Source organism: Micromesistius poutassou (genome assembly GCF_964030765.1).
Source record: "Micromesistius poutassou genome assembly, chromosome: 18".
In the NCBI taxonomy this organism is placed as follows: domain Eukaryota; kingdom Metazoa; phylum Chordata; class Actinopteri; order Gadiformes; family Gadidae; genus Micromesistius; species Micromesistius poutassou.
Genome location: NC_140288.1, coordinates 7,082,936 through 7,100,018, shown reverse-complemented (window position 1 = coordinate 7,100,018; position 17,083 = coordinate 7,082,936). Strand labels below are relative to the sequence as shown.

The window sequence follows — 17,083 nt, the reverse complement described above, 5'->3', positions numbered from 1 at the left end:
GTTAAAGTCTTTTTGAAGATATTTGATGCTCAAATTTGTGCGTCTTTAACTAGAGAGAGAGAGAGGGACAGAAAGAGAGAGGGTTTGTGTGTGTGTGTGTGTGTGTGTGTGCGTGTCCGTGTGTGCCACACAGAGTGTAACTGCCTACAGAGCAAGGCGATGTTGGCATTTCCCCTACCCTGAAAGCTGGGATTGTATTGAGAATACAGCTCCATATTCTCTCTCTCTCTCTCTCTCTCTCTCTCTCTCTCTCTCTCTCTCTGTCTCTCTCTCTCTCTGTCTCTTTCTCTCTGTGTCTCTCTCTCTTTCCCATAACCGATTAACCAATTAACCAATCGATCGATCAATAACCCAACCAAATCAATCGATCAATAACCCAACCCAATCAATTGATCAATAACCCAACCAGATCCAAACACCATCTGCCTCTCCACACAATCTCAAATGTTCCTCAACGTACTCAAATGTTTGTTGAACCAATGGAGCAATTCAGTATGTGCTCGTTCCTAGATCTATAGGTCTTATGAAACTAGACGGTTGTTTTGGAGAGTCCAACTGTTTGTTAGTGAATGCCTTGGGGAGCTTTTTTCGCCTCCCAAGTCTTTTCCCAAGGTCTAGTCAAGTACGAGGGGGAGAAAAAAGGCTTTTATGTGTTGTAGCCTCGTAAAAGTTAATACAGGGATAGACTTTCTGGGCACAGCACTGTTCGACTAAAACCAGAGGTTGGCAAGTTGAGGGGTCCTGCGATACACCAAATATACAGTCTTTTTCATTTATTTCTAGTGACCTAGTTATCGTCCTGGATAAATAGGTTGATTATGTGATTTTGTTCTGTGCCAAACGTCCCTCCTTGTTGTGTATACACAAGTCTTTGTTAGGAAGAGAAACTTCCCCCAATGTAAATAATTGCCCATTTCTTACAACGTAAGTACAAACCACATCCACAATTCATGTTGTCGTTTTGGGGGTAGAGGTGAATTTGGTTTGGACGTCTGGATGCCCAGGATGTTTTAAAAACATCAGGATATCCTGTACACTGTATTAAACCAACATGTCACTGAACCTGAGTAGGGGAAATGCTTCATGCCAAATGCAATTCATGCAATACAATGCATTCATTTGAGATACACATATATATAGATATAGATATAAACTCCAGCACACACACTCATCAACATTTACTTCAATGTGTCAGAAATATGATCTGACTAGCGCACAACACAGAGAGGATGTTTATTCTTCAGTCAACACAAAAAAGAGGTAGGAGAGAGGGAGAGAGAGCGATTTGTTTTGCAATGTTTTGCAGACCAACAATTACCCTGCCAAAGACACTTTCTTCTCCCTTCCCTAGAGGTTCCCTCACGCATTAGCAGGTGTGCACAGTATTTACGCATCCCGTCCTGCATGCATATTCATGGGTTTAATATTTGCTATGCTGTACACACACAGACGCACGCACACACACACACGCGCACACACACACACACACACACACACACACATAATAAGTCAAACATCGAGCAATGTTTGGTTTAAACCTTCGGAGGAACGAGGATTCCGATGAGGGGAAGTACGGTGGATCTACTCTAGCCTGAGAGAGATCTGTAGAGGAGGACGTGAACGCAGAGGTAGCAGCAGTCCTACTGTGTGCAGGTGTCGGGAGCGCTCAGAGGGCCGGGGGAACGCGGTCAGAAAGCAACAAAGAGAAATCCCGCGATGGAGAGCTATCCGGTGAAAGGCTTGGCAGATTAACAAACTTTTTTTTTCGAGATATGGAAAAAGGAGGGTTTACTTGAAGTGAGCTGCTGCAGTGTGTTAACACATAGATAAGATGATTGATACGGGATGGAGTTATGGAAGTTATGGCAGGTGTGGAGATGGAATCAAACCAGTGGGAGACAGAAAAGGAGGGAGGGAAGTCTTCAGTGGTTAGAGGAATGGGGATGCGAAAGAGGTAGAAGGGAGGGAGGAGAGAGACAGTGGGGGAGAAAATGGTAAGGAGGGAGGGAGGTATTGATGGAGAGTACAGGTGGAAGAGGGGGAGAGTTGGAAGGAGGGTGGCAGGAAGGGAGGGGAGGTGTGAATGAAGGCTTTCTGAGGAGGTTATGTGAGGAGAATCAGGTTTTGAAAAGCATGAGGATCGGATCGGAAAAACATAGACGTCTGGATATTTGTACCTGATTAATTAAGTCTAGTCTTGAGTCTTCTGTGGAACTCACTGCAAGATTCAGTAATCCCGTTGTTGGAAAGCAATTTTATTCAAAATACCCCTCCACCTCTCATTAGCTTTGGTCTTAATATGATTATGTTTGTATACTTAATGTTGCTTTTGTCCCCACAGATTTCTGGTGTATATAATGTGTTGTCAGGCCATGGAAAATGGCTTTCTCTCTGGCTTATAATATTTAGGCTAGAGATTTCTTGTAGCCTTATTTTACGGCCATGTGGTGTTATGTTGCTGTGTTAGCATACTGCTACCCGGTCTCATATCAAAATGTGTAATAGCTCTGTTGCTCCACAGCACAAAACGTTAGTAATAATGGTTCTTAAATTGTGAGAGGCCTATGGTTTTACTGGCTTATTCTTTTCTATTGGTCACACGTCTGTCGAGTTTCTGTCTGTGAAACCAAAACAAGATGGCTGCAGTCCTTTTATTCTCAGTGGAAAATGCCACATTTAATATGGCATCATCAACGTCGCTAATTTTAATCTTTAAATCACTCTCCAAACTTTTTTTTTTGGATAAAAGTGTCTGCTAAATGCCCTAAATGTACAATGTAAATGTCATGGATCTGGAGCAAGGTTGTCTCAGGGCAGTAGAACCTTCCATCTCCAAAATAGTTTGCACCACATTCCGATTGACTTGGTCTCCTGGGCCACACTGTTCAGAGAATCTTTCAGAAAAAACTGATAGTTTGGCCTTGCTTTTATTTTACAGGTGCTAAAAGTCCAATTGATATGTTATTCCTTGTAACACAGGCGTGTAAACACAGCTATAAATTTCAATATTAGGTAATTTCCTAACAAGAAAATGTTGTTCCCCTATTCTCTCTAACGTGCTTCCAATGCTCCACTAGCAGCTAAAACACAGGTTGATGGACCTCCATCTAGAAATGTTGACGTAAGACGTATTTGGGGTTTTAGAAACATTGAGATTCATCGTTATTAGCCAACGCAAAGACAATGATGCAAATAACATGATGCTGTGTGGTTTCAGCGGTAGCCGAGTCCATTGCAACCAGTTAGCAACCATAGCTTTCCAACAATTTTCTGGCGAGAAGAATATTTGTAATAATTAACTACATGAACATCATTTACATTTACTGAGCTAAGATTATGAAAATAAAATGAATATTTATCGTTAGAAATGTTATCGAAACATTATATAACACATATAGACCTATCTTGAGAAGCAGTTGTAACAAAAACAATTACTGAAAGAAGAAATACTTAATCTGTTGTGGTGCTTATGCTAAAGGCCTACTAACAAGTTGGCATTGTTGCTAAACCTATCCTGTGCTGTTGTTTTGTCTTTATACTATACTAGCATTCAAGCATTTTTAGATAGCATGTTTGGGCAACTATAAACGAGTTGGATTGATTTTACTTAATTTTCTCAATGACCTACATTGTTTGTTTTCTTGCAACGCGAGGTGGCTATAAAAATTATAAGAACGCTTTGAAAATACTAATAAATAAAACCACAGTGGGTTAATGGAAACAGGAATAAAAACTGACTGGCTTATGGAAGGTATAAAATAAAGCGGAAAAAAAGGAAACGAAATGTGGAAGCCAGGAAATTGTGTAAAGAATTTATTCCTCTTTCGATAATATTTTATGTTCCGTGAAACGAGCAGAGGGATCTATCGTGGCCGTTTGCTAGCCTGAGTTGCATTGATACACTAGTCTTGAGTGCAACGTGTTCACACTAATGGTGAGATATCTGCTGGGGTTAACAAGATTAGGTAAGCTTGTGTCTGGAATGGCGGCCAAGAGACGGATGACTTTATTTTATCTGAAAAATAACAACTGAAAACCACATTCAGATGAATTAATATTGAAATACATTTATCACATAACACTGTGTTTAAAGTGTTTCAAAGAAAGCTGTGTGTGTGTGTGTGTGTGTGTGTGTGTGTGTGTGTGTGTGTGTGTGTGTGTGTGTGTGTGTGTGTGTGTGTGTTGTGTTTGATAAAATGCAAGTTTATTGGACATCGCTTTAAGAAAGCTCTCTTGCTCTCTCTTTCCCTTCCTCATAATCTCTGTCTCTCTTGCTCTCTTTCTCTCCCACTTTCTATGTCTCACACAATTATTGTGTTTGTTTGTGTGTGTCTCTCTCACATAAGCACACTCAGTCCAAACACAATATCTATATCGGTGATGATAATAATAGAAACTTTCCAATGGGACATTATCCAATGTTTTCTTCCCACCAATTCCCACCGAACAATTGATTTGTTGTGGAGCAGAATCAACAGCCAAATCCTCCAATGTCGACATTACTCTGCTGTGGCATTTGGGTAACATTGTCTGGCATAGCACTGCCAACCAAAATACTATGGGAACAAGTATCCTATTTATGTACAACGATATTATGATGTGTCTTAATGTCAAGGAGATTAATCAAACAGCCCCTGCTTGTTTATTTACTTTAAAGAGTGATTGGTTGTGATTTCTGAAAGAATTCTGAAAAAGTGTGTGTGTGTGTGTGTGTGTGTGTGTGTGTGTGTGTGTGTGTGTGTGTGTGTGTTTGTGTAGGTCTGTGAGACGCTCGTTTGTGTGCATGTGTTTCAATGTGCGTGTATGTGTGTGTGTGTGTGTGTGTGTGTGTGTGTGTGTGTGTGTGTGTGTGTGTGTGTGAGAGCATCCATGCAGGCGTGTACTTGTATGTGCATGCCTCAGCCTGTCTGTACATGCCTGAGCATGAGAAAAGATCGCTGACAGAAGTGTGTGTGTGTGTGTGTGTGTGTGCGTGTGTGTTTTGGGTGGGGTAGCAACACTAATAGACAGAAGAAAAAATACACTGCGCGACAGTTAGCATTAGCAGACGGTGACCACGAACGACCACACCCTCTTCTTAGCAGTCAAAGATAAGGTGGGGGGGGGGGGGGGGGGGGTCCTAGCAGCAGACCACCAACAGACACCCAAAACCCATTTCACTAAAGCAGTGCCTCAAGACGGCTCTCATAAAACCACAACACCAGTCCTGTCACGACGTCTATCTGTTAAAAGCGGAGCGGGAGGGTGAGGTCATCGCAGTGTCTCCCCCCCCCCACCACCCCCCCCGCCACCACACCCCCCCCCCCCCCCCCCCCCCCCTCCTGACTAAAGGAGCTGAGGGCCCAGTGAGGTTGGGCTCCGTTTATAGAACCCAACATAAATAGAGGCCTGTTGAACATTCTTCCTCTCAGGTCATTAATAACGGGGGCCGTCGGCAAACATGGCCGGACGTCCAGAGACAGAGCGGCGGTGGCCGGGGCGGGCGGCGTGTCGAGGGGAGACAGTGGCCCTGGTTTGGTTTGTTTAGCGAGGACGGCTCCCTGGCCGCTCTGTTATGTAACTGCCGGGCCGTTTGTGAGCATGTTGATCACTCATTGGTTGAGACAGGGGCTGGCTGTTTCACGGCGTTAAGTCGATATGAAGAGGAAGTTTTAAAGTGTTCTTATCGTGTCTCATAAATAATATAAATGAAAGGTGATCTATGGTCAGAGTCGTTTCTGGAAACCTGTTGGCTAGCACGATGCGGTCGAGCGTGAGTGTTTGTGTATTTGTATGTCTGCCTTGACACCAAATGTTCCTGTCTGGGATTAGATGAATACATCTTAGTCTATCGTTATCTCATGTTAGCAATTTAAAAGTATTCTCGACAAGTCACCAAGGGAAATGTGTGTGGTGTGAGGTCTTGCCCCCTTGGACTGGAATCGAAAACTAATCAATTAAAGTAGATAAAGATGGACTGAATACTTTGTGTGAAAAACATGAGAGAGAAAGCTTTAGCTGCAACACAAACTAGTCCAGGTCAACAAGGTTGGGTTGGACAGTTAAGTAAAGGGTTAATGGCCATGGGCTGAAGTCCTCTACGGATTCACCAGAGGATCAACGGATTGATCCATGGGATATTACTGTCCTGTCGTGGAGGAATGAAGGAACAGCCCAGTGGGATATAACTGCGAGGTCAATGTCCTCATACTGCTAACTCCAAAATAGACAACAGTCTTTTTTCCGACAAGGTGTGAAATCAAATAATTCTGGTCCACTTTAGCACTCAATTGTAAACAACCTCCATGTCATTTGTCTTCTAAGTTTTAAAAGAATGGAGGCAAAACTCCTCCTTTGTCGCTCATGGCTTTCATGTGGATGTAGTGTTGTGGATAACATTCAACATGACATCTAGAAAGATGTCCCAGCTCTCCCACAGCTGTACAAACAGACCTACCTGCATGGGGTTAGAGAGGCGAGCAATGGGTCCTTGATGAAACAGTGTCTTTCAGGGCTAGGATACTCCTCTTCTCGTGGTTTCTTCTCCCTCTGTTATTTCCTTTCAGTTTGAGTTCAGCCCATTGCCATGGCAACGCACCGCAGCCATCTTAAATCGAGCGATAATTGTTCGTTTTAAACCACAGGGATTCATAACGAAAGTCTATAAAAGTCCATTTTGGACCTCGAATTGTAATCTTAAGGGGAGAACTTATGAATTCCTTTTCTATATTTGACCCTGTAAAACATTAATATAACTATTAATATTAATATTTATTCAAGCAAAACTACCAAAAGTCACTATTTAAGTGGTTGAGAAAACACATCTTTTAAATTATTAGTTTAGGATGTTACATCAATTTCTTATTTTGAATAAACAAGAAAGGGCTGAATACTGCAGTGAATCAGCCCCCTCTCTTTTTCTTAAGCACAAATTAAGAAAAAGAGAAAATGAAAGAGACATAAACTAGGTTCCACGAGAGACAAACAAAGTCCAAAGTAGACAAGGTAGAGAGCCAGCAGAGGAGGTGAACGAGCAGAAATGAAAGATATTATCTCCAAAGACAGACAGAGGGAAGGCAGAGCAACAACAAACACTGCATTGTCCAATGCAGGTCAGGGCCTGCCTCCTAATTGCATTGTTCTCCGTCTTTTCCATTCCATTGTGTTTGTGTGTGTTTATGTGTACCTGAGTGTATGTGTATGTGTGTGTGTGTGTGTGTATGTGTGTGTGTGTGTGTGTTTGGGGAATCTAGGCCGAGGGTGTCTCTAGCAACCTATGCTCTATGATCCATGCACGTGTTTTAATGGTGCAGAACCTCATCATTTCTAGTCCTGCTGGTCCCTACGGACTCTCCCAGGCTGCTGCCCTGGCTAGCCTCTAGACTGGCTGGCCGGTGGCTGTGATGAATCACAACCGCTGACGTGATCAGTGTTCCCTGAAGCCGAGAACCGGGGGTCGGAGTGGGGAACCGCGCCACCTGGCAGAGGTGAACCACTGTCTTTTTGCAACGTGATTGAATGGAAACACGGGAAGACGGGGTTTTCATGCAAGGCCATCTACTGTATGTGTATCCGTCCGTCTGTCCATCTCTATTTCTCAGTCGTTCTAGCTAGCCATCCTCTATCCATCATCCAATCATGTGCATTCATCCGTGCGGTCGTGACCTACTTTTTCCCAAATCCATCAAATTGGGGAAACTGTGGAGAATGGCCAATCACACGGCCCCAGGCAGCGCTGTGCTGACTGTGCCAGGTCTCCACGTCTGTTCTTGTTCCTGCAGCATCATGACATCACCTGCTCTCTACGGGTCACTGACTCAGGGCTCTGGTCGGGTCGTCCGGTCATCCACTGCGGGGGGTCCTTATAAGTCCCTTTTGGCTGCCCGAGCAAGTGCCTGAGCCCATGTGTAATGTAAGCCGACACGGCCCTGGTTGTTCTTAAAATGTGTGTGTGTGTGTGTGTGTGTGTGTGCTTGCTTGCGCTAGTGTATGCACGTATGTGTGTGTGTGTGTGTGTGTGCGTGCACGTGCATGCGTTTGTACCCATGTGTGTGTGAAAGCATGTGTGTGTGTGTGTGTGCGTGCGTGTGTGCGTGCTTATGTATGCATTCATGTTTCCATTTGTGTTTTATGTGAGTGTATTTGTGCTGATAGAGCGCATCATATGATCGGAGCGCACTGTGGGTCCTCACGTTGCCGTCTCCATGGAAACAAGAGGCGGTTATAGTTGTGATGGCGCCGGTCACACGCCTGGTGACGGCTGGGGGTAAAAACGCTCTGCAACGCCTCATCAGTTGAGGATGAGGCAAAGAACTGAAGAAGAAAGGTATTGGATTTAGTCTTAGAATCTCAGTGTCAAAACTGCGTGTTTTTTTCCTGCAAGGTCATCGTTCTTAAGAATCAGTGCCTTTCTTAATCAAGAAAAAGGTTTTCAAAAATACATTTCACATGGTTTCTTTAATTATTTGAACTTATATGTTTTGGAAATGTTTGTGGTTTGTGGACTTGCATTTAGTATTTTGCATTGCAGCTGACTGTTGTGGGATTTTCAATATTCACAAGATTAATATTTTCTGTTCTTAGCCAAGACACATCGCACAAATTTCAGTTTCACTTTGTTTATAGGGAGCATGAACCCACAGAAAGAGGCTGAAGAGAGCTGCATTTTTGGGCTACGTATAACACATAAGTCTATCTGGGTTGCCAAAATGGGCTACGTATAACACATAAGTCTATCTGGGTTGCCAAAATTGCCAAACATATTGTTTTGGGGTGTCTCGATATGGACGTCTGCTTCGGCCTTTACAAATGTCTACATCCTCCTCCTCGTTCTCTCCTTCTGTTTGATAACACAGAGGCAACATGATGACAATTTGTATATTTTAAGGATTCGCTTTTTCAACCAAAAAATAAAACCAGGTAAAAGAAATCACTTAAGACCATTTCAATTTTTTAAGTCCCTTCTTTTTAAGATGATAGCTCCAGTTTCTCCTGCTTCCAGATAAACAGACTAAATAGAGTGCTTATTGTTTCAACCCAAAGTACGCTGACTTGACCAATTCTGTCTCAACTCTTAGCTCCCTAATTCCCCTCCCCCCCACTCACTGTTTTTGAGAGAAAAAGCCAAGTCAACACCCGCAAAGGAAATCTTAATCCATCACTGCAAGAATTCTGTGACTCATGGAGAGATATCTGTTTCTTTCACTGACAATTACGAGATAAATCCAAAGTAACAAATGAAATGAAAACAAAAACTCTTGTGTTGAGACGGCAACACAATATATATATTTCTTAGCAAAGTGTTGTCTGGTTGAATCAGCACATTGCATGTGTGTGTGTGTGTGTGTGTGTGTGTGTGTGTGTGTGTGTGTGTGTGTGTGTGTGTGTGTGGGTTAGGGTGTGTGTGGGCTTAGACTGTAAGGGAGTTTTCAAAAAATGTATTATCTTGCAGTATGCAAGACATATTTCTTGCAATATATACATATTTCTCACTTTTGTTCATTACGATAGATTTATTTTATTGGATTTTTAGTATCCCATCATATCAACAATTCTTTAAGTCCCTTTTTTTTAAGACGGTTTCTCCTGCTTCCCGTCACATCCAGAACCCGACACATCCCGTCACGAACAGGGGCTGGAGTCCCTCTCTCCTCGCTCAGCCCAAACCATGAAACACATCATCCTCCGTCTCTGGGGAGCCCGGCCGTCGTGAGGAACTCTAACCATAATACTTCCATGGGCTTGGCCAGGGGGGAAATTTCCGGTTGTCCCGTTGACCTCGCTCTGCCTCCCCCTCTCGCATCCCTCCCTAGGGGGGTGGGAGGTGGGAGGTGGGAGGGGGGGGCACAGTGCTGCTTTTGTATAGCAGCACTAATGGATAGGAGGGACAGAGATAGAGAGAGTGTGAGAAAGAGGGAGAGAGACAGGGATAGAGAGAGGGAGAGAGGGGGAGAGAGAGTGGGACAGTGAGAGAGAGAGGGTGAGACAGTGATAGAGTGAGTGAGAGAGGGAGAGGGACAGAGAGAGAGAGGGGGGAGAGAAAGAGAAAGAGATAGAGAGAGGGACAGTGTGAGAGAGAGAAGGAGAGACAGTGATAGAGTGAATGAGAGAGAGAGGGAGAGGGACAGTGAGAGAGAGTGAGTGAGTGAGAAAGAGATATGGTGAATAAATGGAATAGAAAGAGAACGGGTGAGGGCGGGCGAGAACGGGGGAGGGCGGGTGAGAACGGGGGAGAACGATAAAGTACAGCCCTGGGCAGACAGGGTGCCAGTTATAAAACCAGATGGTAACTTTAATCAGAAAGTTATATCTGACCGGCGGCGAGATCATAACTTGACATGAGAAAATCAGATTGGAAGACCATTGCAAAAGTTATTTTGCCATTGGAATTGTTTTCATAAGAGATGAAGATCAAATGTCTTTGCCAAGCTGTTCCCTATTCCAATAATACATGATCCTAGCAAAATGTCAATACAGAAGAATGTTTAATTCAACAAAACAAACTTATGATCAGGTTGACATTACGGATTCTACCATATATTATTATTATTATTATTTTAATAATAAGTATTATTATTCCGTTTGTCTACGATTTGAGAAGCCCCGACAAAGAATAATGTATCATTTGGCTGTTCAACAGTTTTGCGCTATTGGACATTCAAGTGGAGGGTTTTTGCTTCAACAGTGTTAGAATACGATACATTACTGTCCAACCAGGGACGAAAAGCATTCAAACAGTCCTGAAGTGGTCTTCACACAGCGTGGGAGAGGGAGTCGGTGCGGGGGGGGGGGGGGGGGGGGGTGGAGGCTTGTGGAGCAGACAGATAAGACCTCTCAAGTAGACAGTAATTATTGCCTCAGGAGAAAGAGTTATGCAGCATGTTGGGTAATAGACGTTAGCCGGACACACTGGGTAGACAGCGTTAGGTATCAGGGAGAGCAATCTACTATGACTACTCCTCTTTCTACTCCTCATACCCCTCCTACTCCTCCTCTCCATCTTCCTCCTCCTCCTCCTCCTCCTCCTCCGCTCTTCTTCGCCTTCTCCTCCTTCTCCTCTATCTTCTCCTCCTCCTCTTCCTCTTCTCATTCCTCCTGTTCCTCCTTCTCCTATTTCTTCTCCTCCTCTTCCTCCCCTCCTTCCTCCTCTTCCTGCTTCTCCTCTTTCTTCTCCTCCTCTTCCTCCTCTCCTTCCTCCTCATCCTCCTCTTTCCCCGTCCTCCTCTTCCTGCTCCTCCTTCTCCCCTTTCTTCTCCTACTCCTCATCTACCTCTTCCGAGATAAAGAATGACCTTGATGCTGTCTGCCAGTGAAATAAGCTTACAATTAGGGGTCGGAGATGGAGGTGAACCAACAGCTATCGGTGTCAATCCGTCTGGTGGATCTCGGAGGAAGAAGGAGAACCTTTTAAAGGGATAATAATGGGTTGTTGAAGATGTTGGATCGATTTCTAGATATAAATTAAGGTCCTCATGTTTTAATAAGTAATCGAATCTTCAGTTTATCTTCAAAACACATATTTTGTCGTAGTTTCTTTTTCAACTTTGAGTGTTCGCAAGAAATTCTACCCCAAAATGGCTTTCTTTTCAAGGCCATCGTCAACCTCTTCACCATTTGATAACTACTTGTTTGTCTCATGCTTTGGCGAGCAAACTGTATATTGCTTACAGTTTCATGTTTATTATGACACTCTCTAAGTCCTTTCCAGATAAACAGACTAAATATTCAGAGTGCTTATTGTCCCTGTTTCAACCCAAAGTACGCTGACTTGACCCATTCTGTCTCAACTCTTAGCTCCCTAATTCCCCTCCCCCCACTCACTGTTTTTGCCAACAAAAAGGTTAAGGTTAGCAAGCAGGTTCAAACACTTTCTACAGTGAGAGAAAAAGTCAAGTCAACACCCGCAAAGGAAATCTCAATCCATCATTGCAAGAATTCTGTGACTCATGGAGAGATATCTGTTTCTTTCACTGATAATTACGAGATAAATCCAAAGTAACAAATTACATGAAAATAAAAGCCTTGCTCTAACTATGCATTATATTATATTATATATATTTCTTAGCAAAGTGTTGTCTGGTGTGTGTGTGTGTGTGTGTGTGTGTGTGTTAGGGTGTGTGTGGGTTTAGACTGTAAGGGAGTTTTCTAAAAATGTATTATCTTGCAGTATGTAGCAATATCCATCCATCCATATCAACTGAACTTTTCAACTTATTTATATAATTTGATTTGTAATAGACACCTTTTTTGATGTTCTATTGTTGAATGGTTTAATTACACATGTTTAAGTCCAAGCACATTGTGTATTTATCTCTCATGTTTGAAATATATCCTCAATAAATAAAAAGGCTTGTCAATGTGTGCAGCAAAACAGCCTTTTGCTTCATCTTATGTATGAGTAAGTGGTCTATCATTCTGTTATAGTGTCAGTACCTATTAATACAAACTGTCTGCATGACATTCTTAGCCCAGGTGTTATGCAATAGGCATTATGCAACGTGGGTCCATCCCCCGTCCAACTCTCTCCCGTATCAAAACATTTGTCGTGCTGTAAGTGCCCCTGAAGCTGTTTGAAGTGCTTGGCAGAGAAGTGTCTCTCTGTCCGACACACACCGGCATGGTGCTGCTCCTAATATGGACCTGTTCCACTCTCTGATGAGCAAGGAGGAGGAGGTGGAGGAGGTGGTGGACGAGGAGGAGGAGGAGAACTAGGAGGAGGAGGAGGAGGAGGAGGAGGAGGTGGAGGTGGAGGAGGTGGAAGAGGAGGAGGAGGTGGAGGTGGAGGAGGTGGAGGAGGAGGAGGTGGAGGAGGTGGTGGACGAGGAGGAGGAGGAGAACTAGGAGGAGGAGGTGGAGGAGGAGGAGGTGGAGGAGAAGGAGGAGAAAGGTGGAGGAGAAGGAGGAGAAGGAGGAGGAGGTGGAGGAGGAGAAGGAGGAGGAGGAGGTGGAGAAGGTGGAGGAGGAGGGGGAAGAGGTGGAGGAGGTGGTGGAGGTGGAGGAGGAGGTGGTGGAGGAGGAGAACTAGGAGGTGGAGCACGAGGGGGAAGAGAAGGGGAAAGAGATGTAAACATGCAAGAGCAGCACAAAACAACCGGGAGAGGAGGAGTGGGAAAAATAGAAGTGGAGGAGGAGGAAGAGGAGGTCCAGGAGGAAGAGGAGGTCCAGGAGGAGGAGGAGGTCCAGGAGGAGGAGGAGGAGGAGGAGGAGGGAGAGATGTAAACATCAGTCGGCAAAACAAGTAAGACCCTGAGAGGGGCATTAAAGGAGAGAGGAGGAATGGAAGATAGGTCTGTTCCACAATAACAAAGGAGAGGAAAGAAGACAAGGAGGCGCTGGAGTGATGGTCCCAGGCAGGGAGAAGGAATGAGGAGAGGAGAGAGAGGGAGAGATAAAAAAGAGAAGAGTTCATTAGCGGGAATATTACTCCCCTCTGGAAACAGAGAATCCCCCTGGCCAGCCTGGGAACCTAACAAGGCTGCCTGCTGTTGTGCCTCAGATCCCTGCTTAACTGACCAGTGCTGTGTTGGCTTTCCGAGTGTGTTGGCTTTCTATCGGCTGCGAGCAGGCAGACGCGGTGGACGGGATCCAGGTTACGTCTGCTGCAACTGCTTGTTTGCTTTTAGCAGAATTGGGTCTAATCATTCCCATGCAGAAAAGCCCGCAAAACGTTTTTCTGTTCTCCTCTCCCAAAGAATCAAGTGGTAGAACCAATAGGGCGACACCATGCCTTCTCCCATCCAATCAGGACGGTGAGCCACTGGTTTCAAACCAATGATGTGGACCAAAGGAGCCAAGCCTCTGACAAACTCTGTAGACGTATTCTCATTCCCTTGCATGGGACCTTTGGGACCTTTAACTTCAATTTTCAATTTAAAATTTCATTTTATTTGAATAGCCCTTAATTACAGTTACAATCTCAATTATTACTCAAGTATTCCTATTGGGGTTTCCTGACCAATTTAGCAGGGGCGGCCTTTGAGTGGCCCATAAAAACCCATGGGGGGGGGGGGGAGACGCGGCCATTTCCAGTCCGCAGGCAGGGTGGCAAGGGGGAGGAGCCAAGGCCTGGTCTGGAGGTGAGCTGGCCAGGTGTGGCTCGTTGGAGGAGCAGACACACGGCTGCAGGAGGTGGGTGCGGTGAACAGAGCTGATTTATAGACTGTACGCTTTGGTCTGCTCTCCCTCGCCGTGAGGATGGATTCCTGGACCTTCAGGGTTTTCTTTGAGCTAATCCTGTAGAGCTTCTCTCCCGGAATGACCGGGATTAACCCGGCTTCACATTGTGACGGCAGTGTTCACTGAAGCCGTCCATATTCTGGAGAGTGTGTGTGTCTGTGTGTGTGTGTGTGTGTGTGTGTGTGTGTGTGTGTGCGTGCCTGCGTGCATATTTGTTTGTCAGTGTGTGTGTGTGAGTGCGTGCGCATGCATGCATGCGTGTGTGTGTGTGCCTGTGTGCCTGTGTGTGTGGTGTGTGTGTGCTTGTGTGTGTGTGTGTGTGTGTGTGTGTGTGTGTGTGTGCATGTGGGAAAGTGACACAATGTATATCTGTATAGCACTTTAGGGTTTTGAACCTGGTTGGCTTTCAGAGGTGCTGTGGGGATTTAATGAAGGTGGACCCTGAAATGCGTCTGAGGGCTGTACTGTACCATGGTTTGGATGTTGAATATCGTAGGAGAGAGTTCTCCTCACCCAGGGATCAAAGGCAGATGTTGGATGTGGGCTGAAACTGTTTTGGAAGAAATCTGCGAGGATTTATATGCAAAGCTCTCTCTCCTGCTTATGCAAGCAGGTCGACGGAGCAGACCCACGCAAGCACACACACACACACACACACACACACACACATACACACACACACACACACACACACACAAATATGCACTCTCACACACACACACACACACACACACACACACACACACACACACACACATACACACACACACTGTAGAAGAGCGAGAGACATGCACACACAAATAAGCACACAAGTGCATACACAGAAACGCACGCACACACATGGATATGCATATAAACAACATGCCACATATAGCACATATGTGCACAGGGAATGCAAACACACTCAGACAGTAGGGGATAGTATTGGCATTCCTGTGCATAATCAATCCCATAGTAACCCCCACCACTCCTCACTCTACATGTGTGTGATTTCGTTACCATGTGATTTGTAGCTGAAGACAACAAGAGTCAGGGTGCCCCTGACCAGTCCAGTGGTGGTAGTAGATTAGAACGTTTGTTCTACAAGTGTGTGTATTTCTGTTTGTGTATTTGTGTGCATGTGTGTGTATGTGCATGCACTCCCACACCACAGAGAGAAAGAATCAGAACCAGAATCAGAGTCTTGCTGTACAGTGCGTCCCCACCGGTACTAAATTATAGTGTAGAGAGAGAGAGAGAGAACGAGAACAGCATGAGAGGTCGAGAGAGAGAGGGGGAGGTCGAGAGAGAGAGGGGGAGGTCGAGAGAGAGAGGGGGAGGTCGAGAGAGAGAGGGGGAGGTCGAGAGAGTGGGGGAGGTCGAGAGAGAGAGAGAGAGAGAGAGAGAGAGAGAGAGAGAGAGAGAGAGAGAGAGGGAGAGAAAGGGGTTAAGGCACCAAGAGAGAGAGTGAGAGAGAGGGGTTGAGCGAAACCCAGATTGAGAGAAAGAGTGAGAGAGAGAGGGAGAGAGAGAGGGAGAGAGAGAGAGAGAGGGGTGTTTGAAGTAGGCAGTGGTGAGTCAGTGTGAGCCAGCCAGTGGGACGGTGAGTCGCAGCGCTGGGAGAGCAGGCAGGCAGGCAGACCGCCCTGGGAACGTGGACCTAGCTCCCATGACAGGACCAGGAGCCGGGCACTCGGGACCGGACGGAGATCTGTGGCTCCTCTCGCTGGAACCTGGACCAGGGCCAGACTCCTCTCCTTCTTCCTCCTCTACTGCTTAGGTAATTACAACTTCCTCTCCTGCTCTCCCTCTCCCTCAGGAACCCAAACTGATCGGATGATCCCCCCCTAACACGTTGAAGAGTGTCCCTCGATCTCTGAATAGCCGCTCTGTAGATGTGTTTGGAGATTCATTGCAATGCTCACAGAGCAGCAGCTGCAGCCGTAGTTCCCCCCCCCTGGCTCCTGCAGGGCTGTGCAGCCTCCCCTGGGGGGAGTGCAGTCTGGACTGTGTCGCGGAGGTGATTACTTCTGTCTTTGTGTGTGTGATTAGTGCTGAGCCCGAGATCCTCGGCCCGTCGCCGTGTGACGGTAGTAGACTTGTCTTTCTTGGAAAGGAAAGGAACTCGCGTTCCTTGGAGGCTTGTTGGATTTAGGACGGGAGGAGGTTTATGAGGACAGTCCAATTTATCAGTTCTTCTTCTCTCTTCGTCGACTTTTGATCATTTTTTTTTGTACTTTCAAAGGAGGCTTTTGTTTGTTCCTTTGCCTGAAATCTTTACATAACAAGAGTTCTATAGGAGAAAAAGTTTAGGGGATGAACAGACACCTGGGTCTGGTTTGTGTGTGAACCGAACGCAACTTGCGAGTTATGCAAGTGAAAAAAACCCAAGGCAGTTAATAGTGATTTATGAAAGTGTAACGTGCACCAATGGTGTTGTGGACATGAATACAGCTGAGTCATATGATTCAGTGTGAGTTTGAGATGAGCCTCACGGTGGAGTCTGTCGAGGAGTTGACTGATTGTTATTCAAACACATCCACCGGGAGATCCCTCAGTGAAGGTATGCTGAAAATGCAAAGATGATATTCAACAGACAGAATGATCCTGATACCAGATAAGCAGAAACACAGATAAGACGAAGGATGTCTGCAGACCAGCCCAAACAATGTTCAATTCTTCAGATCTTTAATGTTGTTTGCATCGCCCTCTTACCACGGCCACCTCATTCCTCCTAGTTCTCCTCGGCCACATTCATTCAAACAAACACAAACAACCCAAGACATTCAAAGACCCTCAATGCATTATGCTCAAGTGGCCTCAGCTTCCAAGCCTTGAAGGAATTGCTCAGGTTAAGCTCTCTTCCCGCATTGCTCACGTGCCTGCAAGTCATTGTGCTGCTTTGTGTTATCGCCGTTTCCCTTTTAGATTTGTCCTCTGAACGTCCGCC

At 45.3% G+C, this 17,083-nt stretch overlaps 1 protein-coding gene across 1 annotated transcript in view; it reads left to right on the top strand.

Annotated features, from left to right (window-relative positions):
* Positions 1-15,716: 15,716 nt before the first annotated feature.
* Positions 15,717-17,083, top strand: part of lrrc17 (leucine rich repeat containing 17) — a 27,632-nt gene continuing 26,265 nt past the window's right edge. The window contains exon 1 of the mRNA XM_084483278.1: positions 15,717-15,913. The gene's annotated coding sequence lies outside the window, so the exon portion shown is untranslated. The remainder of the gene's footprint in view (positions 15,914-17,083) is intronic.